The 14,461-nt window shown below is 41.0% G+C and overlaps 13 non-coding genes across 13 annotated transcripts; all 13 read left to right on the forward strand.

Annotated features, from left to right (window-relative positions):
* Positions 1-1,303: 1,303 nt before the first annotated feature.
* trnak-uuu (transfer RNA lysine (anticodon UUU)) lies at positions 1,304-1,376 on the forward strand. Its single transcript has one exon. It is a non-coding gene; the product is annotated as a tRNA-Lys (tRNA).
* A 219-nt stretch (positions 1,377-1,595) lies between these two features.
* Positions 1,596-1,667, forward strand: trnaq-uug (transfer RNA glutamine (anticodon UUG)). Its single transcript has one exon. It is a non-coding gene; the product is annotated as a tRNA-Gln (tRNA).
* Positions 1,668-3,176: 1,509 nt separating this feature from the next.
* trnak-uuu (transfer RNA lysine (anticodon UUU)) lies at positions 3,177-3,249 on the forward strand. The gene has a single exon. It is a non-coding gene; the product is annotated as a tRNA-Lys (tRNA).
* A 219-nt stretch (positions 3,250-3,468) lies between these two features.
* On the forward strand, positions 3,469-3,540 carry trnaq-uug (transfer RNA glutamine (anticodon UUG)). The gene has a single exon. It is a non-coding gene; the product is annotated as a tRNA-Gln (tRNA).
* A 1,509-nt stretch (positions 3,541-5,049) lies between these two features.
* trnak-uuu (transfer RNA lysine (anticodon UUU)) lies at positions 5,050-5,122 on the forward strand. Its single transcript has one exon. It is a non-coding gene; the product is annotated as a tRNA-Lys (tRNA).
* A 219-nt stretch (positions 5,123-5,341) lies between these two features.
* On the forward strand, positions 5,342-5,413 carry trnaq-uug (transfer RNA glutamine (anticodon UUG)). Its single transcript has one exon. It is a non-coding gene; the product is annotated as a tRNA-Gln (tRNA).
* Positions 5,414-6,922: 1,509 nt separating this feature from the next.
* trnak-uuu (transfer RNA lysine (anticodon UUU)) lies at positions 6,923-6,995 on the forward strand. Its single transcript has one exon. It is a non-coding gene; the product is annotated as a tRNA-Lys (tRNA).
* A 219-nt stretch (positions 6,996-7,214) lies between these two features.
* On the forward strand, positions 7,215-7,286 carry trnaq-uug (transfer RNA glutamine (anticodon UUG)). The gene has a single exon. It is a non-coding gene; the product is annotated as a tRNA-Gln (tRNA).
* A 1,509-nt stretch (positions 7,287-8,795) lies between these two features.
* trnak-uuu (transfer RNA lysine (anticodon UUU)) lies at positions 8,796-8,868 on the forward strand. Its single transcript has one exon. It is a non-coding gene; the product is annotated as a tRNA-Lys (tRNA).
* Positions 8,869-9,087: 219 nt separating this feature from the next.
* Positions 9,088-9,159, forward strand: trnaq-uug (transfer RNA glutamine (anticodon UUG)). Its single transcript has one exon. It is a non-coding gene; the product is annotated as a tRNA-Gln (tRNA).
* A 1,801-nt stretch (positions 9,160-10,960) lies between these two features.
* trnaq-uug (transfer RNA glutamine (anticodon UUG)) lies at positions 10,961-11,032 on the forward strand. Its single transcript has one exon. It is a non-coding gene; the product is annotated as a tRNA-Gln (tRNA).
* A 1,509-nt stretch (positions 11,033-12,541) lies between these two features.
* trnak-uuu (transfer RNA lysine (anticodon UUU)) lies at positions 12,542-12,614 on the forward strand. Its single transcript has one exon. It is a non-coding gene; the product is annotated as a tRNA-Lys (tRNA).
* Positions 12,615-12,833: 219 nt separating this feature from the next.
* Positions 12,834-12,905, forward strand: trnaq-uug (transfer RNA glutamine (anticodon UUG)). Its single transcript has one exon. It is a non-coding gene; the product is annotated as a tRNA-Gln (tRNA).
* Positions 12,906-14,461: the final 1,556 nt, after the last annotated feature.

Raw genomic sequence — 14,461 nt, forward strand, 5'->3', positions numbered from 1 at the left:
AAGCCAGCATCACTGCCCAAGAGTCAGTGTCTAGAGACAGAGTGATATTACTGAGAAAACAAGCTGATATATTCTATTGTGCAATGCTAAATAGTGAAGCCAGAACAACACCCCAACTATGAAGCACTTTCTATAAAATGCAGACAGATCATGGCTGTGGTTGAGCTCTACTTTTGACTTACATTTGGCACAGGAGTCCTGATATTGGCCGTACAGTTCCTATTCGTGAACAAGTTGCTGACAAGAAAACCCCAAAGAGGAGCACTTATGAGCATGAAGAAGCACAAGTGGTTCCATTTGAAGTAATCTTGGAGCAAGGACTTTTTCTTTTGCATTACCAATGGAGGCTTTTGTCATATGGAACTGCCCCCCAACAAAAAGCACTTACTGAATTTCATTGACAAGTCAATGCTCATGTTAGGGAAATAAGAATGACTCTCTGAAACTGGTGTTTAAACAAACTTTTCCAGAACGTAATTTCAAAGTGCATGCAGACAAAGACATCAACACTACCCCAACAAGTAGCACTTACTGCATTCAAAAGTCAAGTCAGTGCTTGTGCCAGGGTAATGTGAATGACCAGGTAGAGTGAAAACTTCATGGTATTTTTCAAAACTTGAGATACTTGCAGTTATTGAGGCCAAAGTCACAACCAAGACAACCCCAAAGAGAAGCACTTATGATTGCAGAAGCCAACAGTGGCTCAAGTTGAGGTCGTCTTAATGTGTTTGCTTCACAATGTCTTAAATGGTGGTCACAACAAGTAGAACTTACTGAAAAAAACAAGTCAATGCTCCTGTTGAACTCCACTGAATCCAGATATTCCTATCAAAGTGGCTGCTGTACTCCAGATCTTCTTCCGATGTCTTCTTGGCCGTCTCTGGTGAGTTGTGCTGGCTAAGGTATGTGACCAGTATAAGTACCGTATGCCATAGCCCCACCTTCTTTTCAGGGTTTCAACGACTGTGGTAATGGCCATTCTGAAAATGGGCCTTCAATGTGTAGTCAATTTACATACAAGCCGTCAACAAAGTTATCGATGCAGACCAACAAGAGACATCAAATACATAGCCAGTGATCAGCCAAACAAGTTGAATCATTGTGAAACTTCCAAATCATTTTTGCAACTGTCTTTGGTACCCATTGAAGGATTACATTGTCATTGACATTGTAAAGATGCAAGGCCTCATGGGAGTCAGACTCTGGATCCAGTTTATTTGCTGCTAAAAGAACACTGTTCCCAAAAAAGGTTATGCACAGCTATGAAATGATCCAGGCTCCATTTGGCTCTGTCTCACTCAGAGCCTGGATAGCTCAGTCGGTAGAGCATCAGACTTTTAATCTGAGGGTCCAGGGTTCAAGTCCCTGTTCAGGCGGTTGTATTACTATGTAATTATTGTAAGATATTAAACACAATACTAGACCATACAATTTTAATGACTCATGCCGGCATGTAGACAGAATTTGGACTTGCCTAATGCGAAAAGAACTTCCCGTGGTTCCCCTACATCAAAAACACTGCATGTGATATATCATATCAGATTGATCACCAACCCTCATCAAATTCAACCCTACATGGCGGTATTGCATTGTATGGTTCCATGGTGTAATGGTTAGCACTCTGGGCTTTGAATCCAGTGATCCGAGTTCAAATCTCGGTGGAACCTAGAACTGTCTTGAGTTGACTGTAAACTGCAAACCAATGTGTGTCATGGTCCCACCCTCTTTTTTCAACGAGTGTCAATTTACATGCAAGCCATCAACAACAGTGTTTATGGAGCCAAGAGCCATACAATATCATGGACATTGATCAAAGTAAAAGTTCAGTTTAGTTTATTACTGAAAAAGAAACAATTCTTGTATTTCGATTTTAAAGCCAGCATCACTGCCCAAGAGTCAGTGTCTAGAGACAGAGTGATATTACTGAGAAAACAAGCTGATATATTCTATTGTGCAATGCTAAATAGTGAAGCCAGAACAACACCCCAACTATGAAGCACTTTCTATAAAATGCAGACAGATCATGGCTGTGGTTGAGCTCTACTTTTGACTTACATTTGGCACAGGAGTCCTGATATTGGCCGTACAGTTCATATTCGTGAACAAGTTGCTGACAAGAAAACCCCAAAGAGGAGCACTTATGAGCATGAAGAAGCACAAGTGGTTCCATTTGAAGTAATCTTGGAGCAAGGACTTTTTCTTTTGCATTACCAATGGAGGCTTTTGTCATATGGAACTGCCCCCCAACAAAAAGCACTTACTGAATTTCATTGACAAGTCAATGCTCATGTTAGGGAAATAAGAATGACTCTCTGAAACTGGTGTTTAAACAAACTTTTCCAGAACGTAATTTCAAAGTGCATGCAGACAAAGACATCAACACTACCCCAACAAGTAGCACTTACTGCATTCAAAAGTCAAGTCAGTGCTTGTGCCAGGGTAATGTGAATGACCAGGTAGAGTGAAAACTTCATGGTATTTTTCAAAACTTGAGATACTTGCAGTTATTGAGGCCAAAGTCACAACCAAGACAACCCCAAAGAGAAGCACTTATGATTGCAGAAGCCAACAGTGGCTCAAGTTGAGGTCGTCTTAATGTGTTTGCTTCACAATGTCTTAAATGGTGGTCACAACAAGTAGAACTTACTGAAAAAAACAAGTCAATGCTCCTGTTGAACTCCACTGAATCCAGATATTCCTATCAAAGTGGCTGCTGTACTCCAGATCTTCTTCCGATGTCTTCTTGGCCGTCTCTGGTGAGTTGTGCTGGCTAAGGTATGTGACCAGTATAAGTACCGTATGCCATAGCCCCACCTTCTTTTCAGGGTTTCAACGACTGTGGTAATGGCCATTCTGAAAATGGGCCTTCAATGTGTAGTCAATTTACATACAAGCCGTCAACAAAGTTATCGATGCAGACCAACAAGAGACATCAAATACATAGCCAGTGATCAGCCAAACAAGTTGAATCATTGTGAAACTTCCAAATCATTTTTGCAACTGTCTTTGGTACCCATTGAAGGATTACATTGTCATTGACATTGTAAAGATGCAAGGCCTCATGGGAGTCAGACTCTGGATCCAGTTTATTTGCTGCTAAAAGAACACTGTTCCCAAAAAAGGTTATGCACAGCTATGAAATGATCCAGGCTCCATTTGGCTCTGTCTCACTCAGAGCCTGGATAGCTCAGTAGGTAGAGCATCAGACTTTTAATCTGAGGGTCCAGGGTTCAAGTCCCTGTTCAGGCGGTTGTATTACTATGTAATTATTGTAAGATATTAAACACAATACTAGACCATACAATTTTAATGACTCATGCCGGCATGTAGACAGAATTTGGACTTGCCTAATGCGAAAAGAACTTCCCGTGGTTCCCCTACATCAAAAACACTGCATGTGATATATCATATCAGATTGATCACCAACCCTCATCAAATTCAACCCTACATGGCGGTATTGCATTGTATGGTTCCATGGTGTAATGGTTAGCACTCTGGGCTTTGAATCCAGTGATCCGAGTTCAAATCTCGGTGGAACCTAGAACTGTCTTGAGTTGACTGTAAACTGCAAACCAATGTGTGCCATGGTCCCACCCTCTTTTTTCAACGAGTGTCAATTTACATGCAAGCCATCAACAACAGTGTTTATGGAGCCAAGAGCCATACAATATCATGGACATTGATCAAAGTAAAAGTTCAGTTTAGTTTATTACTGAAAAAGAAACAATTCTTGTATTTCGATTTTAAAGCCAGCATCACTGCCCAAGAGTCAGTGTCTAGAGACAGAGTGATATTACTGAGAAAACAAGCTGATATATTCTATTGTGCAATGCTAAATAGCGAAGCCAGAACAACACCCCAACTATGAAGCACTTTCTATAAAATGCAGACAGATCATGGCTGTGGTTGAGCTCTACTTTTGACTTACATTTGGCACAGGAGTCCTGATATTGGCCGTACAGTTCCTATTCGTGAACAAGTTGCTGACAAGAAAACCCCAAAGAGGAGCACTTATGAGCATGAAGAAGCACAAGTGGTTCCATTTGAAGTAATCTTGGAGCAAGGACTTTTTCTTTTGCATTACCAATGGAGGCTTTTGTCATATGGAACTGCCCCCCAACAAAAAGCACTTACTGAATTTCATTGACAAGTCAATGCTCATGTTAGGGAAATAAGAATGACTCTCTGAAACTGGTGTTTAAACAAACTTTTCCAGAACGTAATTTCAAAGTGCATGCAGACAAAGACATCAACACTACCCCAACAAGTAGCACTTACTGCATTCAAAAGTCAAGTCAGTGCTTGTGCCAGGGTAATGTGAATGACCAGGTAGAGTGAAAACTTCATGGTATTTTTCAAAACTTGAGATACTTGCAGTTATTGAGGCCAAAGTCACAACCAAGACAACCCCAAAGAGAAGCACTTATGATTGCAGAAGCCAACAGTGGCTCAAGTTGAGGTCGTCTTAATGTGTTTGCTTCACAATGTCTTAAATGGTGGTCACAACAAGTAGAACTTACTGAAAAAAACAAGTCAATGCTCCTGTTGAACTCCACTGAATCCAGATATTCCTATCAAAGTGGCTGCTGTACTCCAGATCTTCTTCCGATGTCTTCTTGGCCGTCTCTGGTGAGTTGTGCTGGCTAAGGTATGTGACCAGTATAAGTACCGTATGCCATAGCCCCACCTTCTTTTCAGGGTTTCAACGACTGTGGTAATGGCCATTCTGAAAATGGGCCTTCAATGTGTAGTCAATTTACATACAAGCCGTCAACAAAGTTATCGATGCAGACCAACAAGAGACATCAAATACATAGCCAGTGATCAGCCAAACAAGTTGAATCATTGTGAAACTTCCAAATCATTTTTGCAACTGTCTTTGGTACCCATTGAAGGATTACATTGTCATTGACATTGTAAAGATGCAAGGCCTCATGGGAGTCAGACTCTGGATCCAGTTTATTTGCTGCTAAAAGAACACTGTTCCCAAAAAAGGTTATGCACAGCTATGAAATGATCCAGGCTCCATTTGGCTCTGTCTCACTCAGAGCCTGGATAGCTCAGTCGGTAGAGCATCAGACTTTTAATCTGAGGGTCCAGGGTTCAAGTCCCTGTTCAGGCGGTTGTATTACTATGTAATTATTGTAAGATATTAAACACAATACTAGACCATACAATTTTAATGACTCATGCCGGCATGTAGACAGAATTTGGACTTGCCTAATGCGAAAAGAACTTCCCGTGGTTCCCCTACATCAAAAACACTGCATGTGATATATCATATCAGATTGATCACCAACCCTCATCAAATTCAACCCTACATGGCGGTATTGCATTGTATGGTTCCATGGTGTAATGGTTAGCACTCTGGGCTTTGAATCCAGTGATCCGAGTTCAAATCTCGGTGGAACCTAGAACTGTCTTGAGTTGACTGTAAACTGCAAACCAATGTGTGTCATGGTCCCACCCTCTTTTTTCAACGAGTGTCAATTTACATGCAAGCCATCAACAACAGTGTTTATGGAGCCAAGAGCCATACAATATCATGGACATTGATCAAAGTAAAAGTTCAGTTTAGTTTATTACTGAAAAAGAAACAATTCTTGTATTTCGATTTTAAAGCCAGCATCACTGCCCAAGAGTCAGTGTCTAGAGACAGAGTGATATTACTGAGAAAACAAGCTGATATATTCTATTGTGCAATGCTAAATAGTGAAGCCAGAACAACACCCCAACTATGAAGCACTTTCTATAAAATGCAGACAGATCATGGCTGTGGTTGAGCTCTACTTTTGACTTACATTTGGCACAGGAGTCCTGATATTGGCCGTACAGTTCATATTCGTGAACAAGTTGCTGACAAGAAAACCCCAAAGAGGAGCACTTATGAGCATGAAGAAGCACAAGTGGTTCCATTTGAAGTAATCTTGGAGCAAGGACTTTTTCTTTTGCATTACCAATGGAGGCTTTTGTCATATGGAACTGCCCCCCAACAAAAAGCACTTACTGAATTTCATTGACAAGTCAATGCTCATGTTAGGGAAATAAGAATGACTCTCTGAAACTGGTGTTTAAACAAACTTTTCCAGAACGTAATTTCAAAGTGCATGCAGACAAAGACATCAACACTACCCCAACAAGTAGCACTTACTGCATTCAAAAGTCAAGTCAGTGCTTGTGCCAGGGTAATGTGAATGACCAGGTAGAGTGAAAACTTCATGGTATTTTTCAAAACTTGAGATACTTGCAGTTATTGAGGCCAAAGTCACAACCAAGACAACCCCAAAGAGAAGCACTTATGATTGCAGAAGCCAACAGTGGCTCAAGTTGAGGTCGTCTTAATGTGTTTGCTTCACAATGTCTTAAATGGTGGTCACAACAAGTAGAACTTACTGAAAAAAACAAGTCAATGCTCCTGTTGAACTCCACTGAATCCAGATATTCCTATCAAAGTGGCTGCTGTACTCCAGATCTTCTTCCGATGTCTTCTTGGCCGTCTCTGGTGAGTTGTGCTGGCTAAGGTATGTGACCAGTATAAGTACCGTATGCCATAGCCCCACCTTCTTTTCAGGGTTTCAACGACTGTGGTAATGGCCATTCTGAAAATGGGCCTTCAATGTGTAGTCAATTTACATACAAGCCGTCAACAAAGTTATCGATGCAGACCAACAAGAGACATCAAATACATAGCCAGTGATCAGCCAAACAAGTTGAATCATTGTGAAACTTCCAAATCATTTTTGCAACTGTCTTTGGTACCCATTGAAGGATTACATTGTCATTGACATTGTAAAGATGCAAGGCCTCATGGGAGTCAGACTCTGGATCCAGTTTATTTGCTGCTAAAAGAACACTGTTCCCAAAAAAGGTTATGCACAGCTATGAAATGATCCAGGCTCCATTTGGCTCTGTCTCACTCAGAGCCTGGATAGCTCAGTCGGTAGAGCATCAGACTTTTAATCTGAGGGTCCAGGGTTCAAGTCCCTGTTCAGGCGGTTGTATTACTATGTAATTATTGTAAGATATTAAACACAATACTAGACCATACAATTTTAATGACTCATGCCGGCATGTAGACAGAATTTGGACTTGCCTAATGCGAAAAGAACTTCCCGTGGTTCCCCTACATCAAAAACACTGCATGTGATATATCATATCAGATTGATCACCAACCCTCATCAAATTCAACCCTACATGGCGGTATTGCATTGTATGGTTCCATGGTGTAATGGTTAGCACTCTGGGCTTTGAATCCAGTGATCCGAGTTCAAATCTCGGTGGAACCTAGAACTGTCTTGAGTTGACTGTAAACTGCAAACCAATGTGTGCCATGGTCCCACCTTCTTTTTTCAACGAGTGTCAATTTACATGCAAGCCATCAACAACAGTGTTTATGGAGCCAAGAGCCATACAATATCATGGACATTGATCAAAGTAAAAGTTCAGTTTAGTTTATTACTGAAAAAGAAACAATTCTTGTATTTCGATTTTAAAGCCAGCATCACTGCCCAAGAGTCAGTGTCTAGAGACAGAGTGATATTACTGAGAAAACAAGCTGATATATTCTATTGTGCAATGCTAAATAGTGAAGCCAGAACAACACCCCAACTATGAAGCACTTTCTATAAAATGCAGACAGATCATGGCTGTGGTTGAGCTCTACTTTTGACTTACATTTGGCACAGGAGTCCTGATATTGGCCGTACAGTTCCTATTCGTGAACAAGTTGCTGACAAGAAAACCCCAAAGAGGAGCACTTATGAGCATGAAGAAGCACAAGTGGTTCCATTTGAAGTAATCTTGGAGCAAGGACTTTTTCTTTTGCATTACCAATGGAGGCTTTTGTCATATGGAACTGCCCCCCAACAAAAAGCACTTACTGAATTTCATTGACAAGTCAATGCTCATGTTAGGGAAATAAGAATGACTCTCTGAAACTGGTGTTTAAACAAACTTTTCCAGAACGTAATTTCAAAGTGCATGCAGACAAAGACATCAACACTACCCCAACAAGTAGCACTTACTGCATTCAAAAGTCAAGTCAGTGCTTGTGCCAGGGTAATGTGAATGACCAGGTAGAGTGAAAACTTCATGGTATTTTTCAAAACTTGAGATACTTGCAGTTATTGAGGCCAAAGTCACAACCAAGACAACCCCAAAGAGAAGCACTTATGATTGCAGAAGCCAACAGTGGCTCAAGTTGAGGTCGTCTTAATGTGTTTGCTTCACAATGTCTTAAATGGTGGTCACAACAAGTAGAACTTACTGAAAAAAACAAGTCAATGCTCCTGTTGAACTCCACTGAATCCAGATATTCCTATCAAAGTGGCTGCTGTACTCCAGATCTTCTTCCGATGTCTTCTTGGCCGTCTCTGGTGAGTTGTGCTGGCTAAGGTATGTGACCAGTATAAGTACCGTATGCCATAGCCCCACCTTCTTTTCAGGGTTTCAACGACTGTGGTAATGGCCATTCTGAAAATGGGCCTTCAATGTGTAGTCAATTTACATACAAGCCGTCAACAAAGTTATCGATGCAGACCAACAAGAGACATCAAATACATAGCCAGTGATCAGCCAAACAAGTTGAATCATTGTGAAACTTCCAAATCATTTTTGCAACTGTCTTTGGTACCCATTGAAGGATTACATTGTCATTGACATTGTAAAGATGCAAGGCCTCATGGGAGTCAGACTCTGGATCCAGTTTATTTGCTGCTAAAAGAACACTGTTCCCAAAAAAGGTTATGCACAGCTATGAAATGATCCAGGCTCCATTTGGCTCTGTCTCACTCAGAGCCTGGATAGCTCAGTCGGTAGAGCATCAGACTTTTAATCTGAGGGTCCAGGGTTCAAGTCCCTGTTCAGGCGGTTGTATTACTATGTAATTATTGTAAGATATTAAACACAATACTAGACCATACAATTTTAATGACTCATGCCGGCATGTAGACAGAATTTGGACTTGCCTAATGCGAAAAGAACTTCCCGTGGTTCCCCTACATCAAAAACACTGCATGTGATATATCATATCAGATTGATCACCAACCCTCATCAAATTCAACCCTACATGGCGGTATTGCATTGTATGGTTCCATGGTGTAATGGTTAGCACTCTGGGCTTTGAATCCAGTGATCCGAGTTCAAATCTCGGTGGAACCTAGAACTGTCTTGAGTTGACTGTAAACTGCAAACCAATGTGTGTCATGGTCCCACCCTCTTTTTTCAACGAGTGTCAATTTACATGCAAGCCATCAACAACAGTGTTTATGGAGCCAAGAGCCATACAATATCATGGACATTGATCAAAGTAAAAGTTCAGTTTAGTTTATTACTGAAAAAGAAACAATTCTTGTATTTCGATTTTAAAGCCAGCATCACTGCCCAAGAGTCAGTGTCTAGAGACAGAGTGATATTACTGAGAAAACAAGCTGATATATTCTATTGTGCAATGCTAAATAGTGAAGCCAGCACAACACCCCAACTATGAAGCACTTTCTATAAAATGCAGACAGATCATGGCTGTGGTTGAGCTCTACTTTTGACTTACATTTGGCACAGGAGTCCTGATATTGGCCGTACAGTTCCTATTCGTGAACAAGTTGCTGACAAGAAAACCCCAAAGAGGAGCACTTATGAGCATGAAGAAGCACAAGTGGTTCCATTTGAAGTAATCTTGGAGCAAGGACTTTTTCTTTTGCATTACCAATGGAGGCTTTTGTCATATGGAACTGCCCCCCAACAAAAAGCACTTACTGAATTTCATTGACAAGTCAATGCTCATGTTAGGGAAATAAGAATGACTCTCTGAAACTGGTGTTTAAACAAACTTTTCCAGAACGTAATTTCAAAGTGCATGCAGACAAAGACATCAACACTACCCCAACAAGTAGCACTTACTGCATTCAAAAGTCAAGTCAGTGCTTGTGCCAGGGTAATGTGAATGACCAGGTAGAGTGAAAACTTCATGGTATTTTTCAAAACTTGAGATACTTGCAGTTATTGAGGCCAAAGTCACAACCAAGACAACCCCAAAGAGAAGCACTTATGATTGCAGAAGCCAACAGTGGCTCAAGTTGAGGTCGTCTTAATGTGTTTGCTTCACAATGTCTTAAATGGTGGTCACAACAAGTAGAACTTACTGAAAAAAACAAGTCAATGCTCCTGTTGAACTCCACTGAATCCAGATATTCCTATCAAAGTGGCTGCTGTACTCCAGATCTTCTTCCGATGTCTTCTTGGCCGTCTCTGGTGAGTTGTGCTGGCTAAGGTATGTGACCAGTATAAGTACCGTATGCCATAGCCCCACCTTCTTTTCAGGGTTTCAACGACTGTGGTAATGGCCATTCTGAAAATGGGCCTTCAATGTGTAGTCAATTTACATACAAGCCGTCAACAAAGTTATCGATGCAGACCAACAAGAGACATCAAATACATAGCCAGTGATCAGCCAAACAAGTTGAATCATTGTGAAACTTCCAAATCATTTTTGCAACTGTCTTTGGTACCCATTGAAGGATTACATTGTCATTGACATTGTAAAGATGCAAGGCCTCATGGGAGTCAGACTCTGGATCCAGTTTATTTGCTGCTAAAAGAACACTGTTCCCAAAAAAGGTTATGCACAGCTATGAAATGATCCAGGCTCCATTTGGCTCTGTCTCACTCAGAGCCTGGATAGCTCAGTCGGTAGAGCATCAGACTTTTAATCTGAGGGTCCAGGGTTCAAGTCCCTGTTCAGGGGGTTGTATTACTATGTAATTATTGTAAGATATTAAACACAATACTAGACCATACAATTTTAATGACTCATGCCGGCATGTAGACAGAATTTGGACTTGCCTAATGCGAAAAGAACTTCCCGTGGTTCCCCTACATCAAAAACACTGCATGTGATATATCATATCAGATTGATCACCAACCCTCATCAAATTCAACCCTACATGGCGGTATTGCATTGTATGGTTCCATGGTGTAATGGTTAGCACTCTGGGCTTTGAATCCAGTGATCCGAGTTCAAATCTCGGTGGAACCTAGAACTGTCTTGAGTTGACTGTAAACTGCAAACCAATGTGTGCCATGGTCCCACCTTCTTTTTTCAACGAGTGTCAATTTACATGCAAGCCATCAACAACAGTGTTTATGGAGCCAAGAGCCATACAATATCATGGACATTGATCAAAGTAAAAGTTCAGTTTAGTTTATTACTGAAAAAGAAACAATTCTTGTATTTCGATTTTAAAGCCAGCATCACTGCCCAAGAGTCAGTGTCTAGAGACAGAGTGATATTACTGAGAAAACAAGCTGATATATTCTATTGTGCAATGCTAAATAGTGAAGCCAGAACAACACCCCAACTATGAAGCACTTTCTATAAAATGCAGACAGATCATGGCTGTGGTTGAGCTCTACTTTTGACTTACATTTGGCACAGGAGTCCTGATATTGGCCGTACAGTTCCTATTCGTGAACAAGTTGCTGACAAGAAAACCCCAAAGAGGAGCACTTATGAGCATGAAGAAGCACAAGTGGTTCCATTTGAAGTAATCTTGGAGCAAGGACTTTTTCTTTTGCATTACCAATGGAGGCTTTTGTCATATGGAACTGCCCCCCAACAAAAAGCACTTACTGAATTTCATTGACAAGTCAATGCTCATGTTAGGGAAATAAGAATGACTCTCTGAAACTGGTGTTTAAACAAACTTTTCCAGAACGTAATTTCAAAGTGCATGCAGACAAAGACATCAACACTACCCCAACAAGTAGCACTTACTGCATTCAAAAGTCAAGTCAGTGCTTGTGCCAGGGTAATGTGAATGACCAGGTAGAGTGAAAACTTCATGGTATTTTTCAAAACTTGAGATACTTGCAGTTATTGAGGCCAAAGTCACAACCAAGACAACCCCAAAGAGAAGCACTTATGATTGCAGAAGCCAACAGTGGCTCAAGTTGAGGTCGTCTTAATGTGTTTGCTTCACAATGTCTTAAATGGTGGTCACAACAAGTAGAACTTACTGAAAAAAACAAGTCAATGCTCCTGTTGAACTCCACTGAATCCAGATATTCCTATCAAAGTGGCTGCTGTACTCCAGATCTTCTTCCGATGTCTTCTTGGCCGTCTCTGGTGAGTTGTGCTGGCTAAGGTATGTGACCAGTATAAGTACCGTATGCCATAGCCCCACCTTCTTTTCAGGGTTTCAACGACTGTGGTAATGGCCATTCTGAAAATGGGCCTTCAATGTGTAGTCAATTTACATACAAGCCGTCAACAAAGTTATCGATGCAGACCAACAAGAGACATCAAATACATAGCCAGTGATCAGCCAAACAAGTTGAATCATTGTGAAACTTCCAAATCATTTTTGCAACTGTCTTTGGTACCCATTGAAGGATTACATTGTCATTGACATTGTAAAGATGCAAGGCCTCATGGGAGTCAGACTCTGGATCCAGTTTATTTGCTGCTAAAAGAACACTGTTCCCAAAAAAGGTTATGCACAGCTATGAAATGATCCAGGCTCCATTTGGCTCTGTCTCACTCAGAGCCTGGATAGCTCAGTCGGTAGAGCATCAGACTTTTAATCTGAGGGTCCAGGGTTCAAGTCCCTGTTCAGGCGGTTGTATTACTATGTAATTATTGTAAGATATTAAACACAATACTAGACCATACAATTTTAATGACTCATGCCGGCATGTAGACAGAATTTGGACTTGCCTAATGCGAAAAGAACTTCCCGTGGTTCCCCTACATCAAAAACACTGCATGTGATATATCATATCAGATTGATCACCAACCCTCATCAAATTCAACCCTACATGGCGGTATTGCATTGTATGGTTCCATGGTGTAATGGTTAGCACTCTGGGCTTTGAATCCAGTGATCCGAGTTCAAATCTCGGTGGAACCTAGAACTGTCTTGAGTTGACTGTAAACTGCAAACCAATGTGTGCCATGGTCCCACCTTCTTTTTTCAACGAGTGTCAATTTACATGCAAGCCATCAACAACAGTGTTTATGGAGCCAAGAGCCATACAATATCATGGACATTGATCAAAGTAAAAGTTCAGTTTAGTTTATTACTGAAAAAGAAACAATTCTTGTATTTCGATTTTAAAGCCAGCATCACTGCCCAAGAGTCAGTGTCTAGAGACAGAGTGATATTACTGAGAAAACAAGCTGATATATTCTATTGTGCAATGCTAAATAGTGAAGCCAGAACAACACCCCAACTATGAAGCACTTTCTATAAAATGCAGACAGATCATGGCTGTGGTTGAGCTCTACTTTTGACTTACATTTGGCACAGGAGTCCTGATATTGGCCGTACAGTTCCTATTCGTGAACAAGTTGCTGACAAGAAAACCCCAAAGAGGAGCACTTATGAGCATGAAGAAGCACAAGTGGTTCCATTTGAAGTAATCTTGGAGCAAGGACTTTTTCTTTTGCATTACCAATGGAGGCTTTTGTCATATGGAACTGCCCCCCAACAAAAAGCACTTACTGAATTTCATTGACAAGTCAATGCTCATGTTAGGGAAATAAGAATGACTCTCTGAAACTGGTGTTTAAACAAACTTTTCCAGAACGTAATTTCAAAGTGCATGCAGACAAAGACATCAACACTACCCCAACAAGTAGCACTTACTGCATTCAAAAGTCAAGTCAGTGCTTGTGCCAGGGTAATGTGAATGACCAGGTAGAGTGAAAACTTCATGGTATTTTTCAAAACTTGAGATACTTGCAGTTATTGAGGCCAAAGTCACAACCAAGACAACCCCAAAGAGAAGCACTTATGATTGCAGAAGCCAACAGTGGCTCAAGTTGAGGTCGTCTTAATGTGTTTGCTTCACAATGTCTTAAATGGTGGTCACAACAAGTAGAACTTACTGAAAAAAACAAGTCAATGCTCCTGTTGAACTCCACTGAATCCAGATATTCCTATCAAAGTGGCTGCTGTACTCCAGATCTTCTTCCGATGTCTTCTTGGCCGTCTCTGGTGAGTTGTGCTGGCTAAGGTATGTGACCAGTATAAGTACCGTATGCCATAGCCCCACCTTCTTTTCAGGGTTTCAACGACTGTGGTAATGGCCATTCTGAAAATGGGCCTTCAATGTGTAGTCAATTTACATACAAGCCGTCAACAAAGTTATCGATGCAGACCAACAAGAGACATCAAATACATAGCCAGTGATCAGCCAAACAAGTTGAATCATTGTGAAACTTCCAAATCATTTTTGCAACTGTCTTTGGTACCCATTGAAGGATTACATTGTCATTGACATTGTAAAGATGCAAGGCCTCATGGGAGTCAGACTCTGGATCCAGTTTATTTGCTGCTAAAAGAACACTGTTCCCAAAAAAGGTTATGCACAGCTATGAAATGATCCAGGCTCCATTTGGCTCTGTCTCACTCAGAGCCTGGATAGCTCAGTCGGTAGAGCATCAGACTTTTAATCTGAGGGT

The sequence above is a fragment of the Eucyclogobius newberryi genome, unplaced genomic scaffold, assembly GCF_026437365.1.
Source record: "Eucyclogobius newberryi isolate DKJ021-1_F unplaced genomic scaffold, fEucNew1.0.hap1 SCAF_59, whole genome shotgun sequence".
Taxonomy (NCBI): Eukaryota; Metazoa; Chordata; class Actinopteri; order Gobiiformes; family Gobiidae; genus Eucyclogobius; species Eucyclogobius newberryi.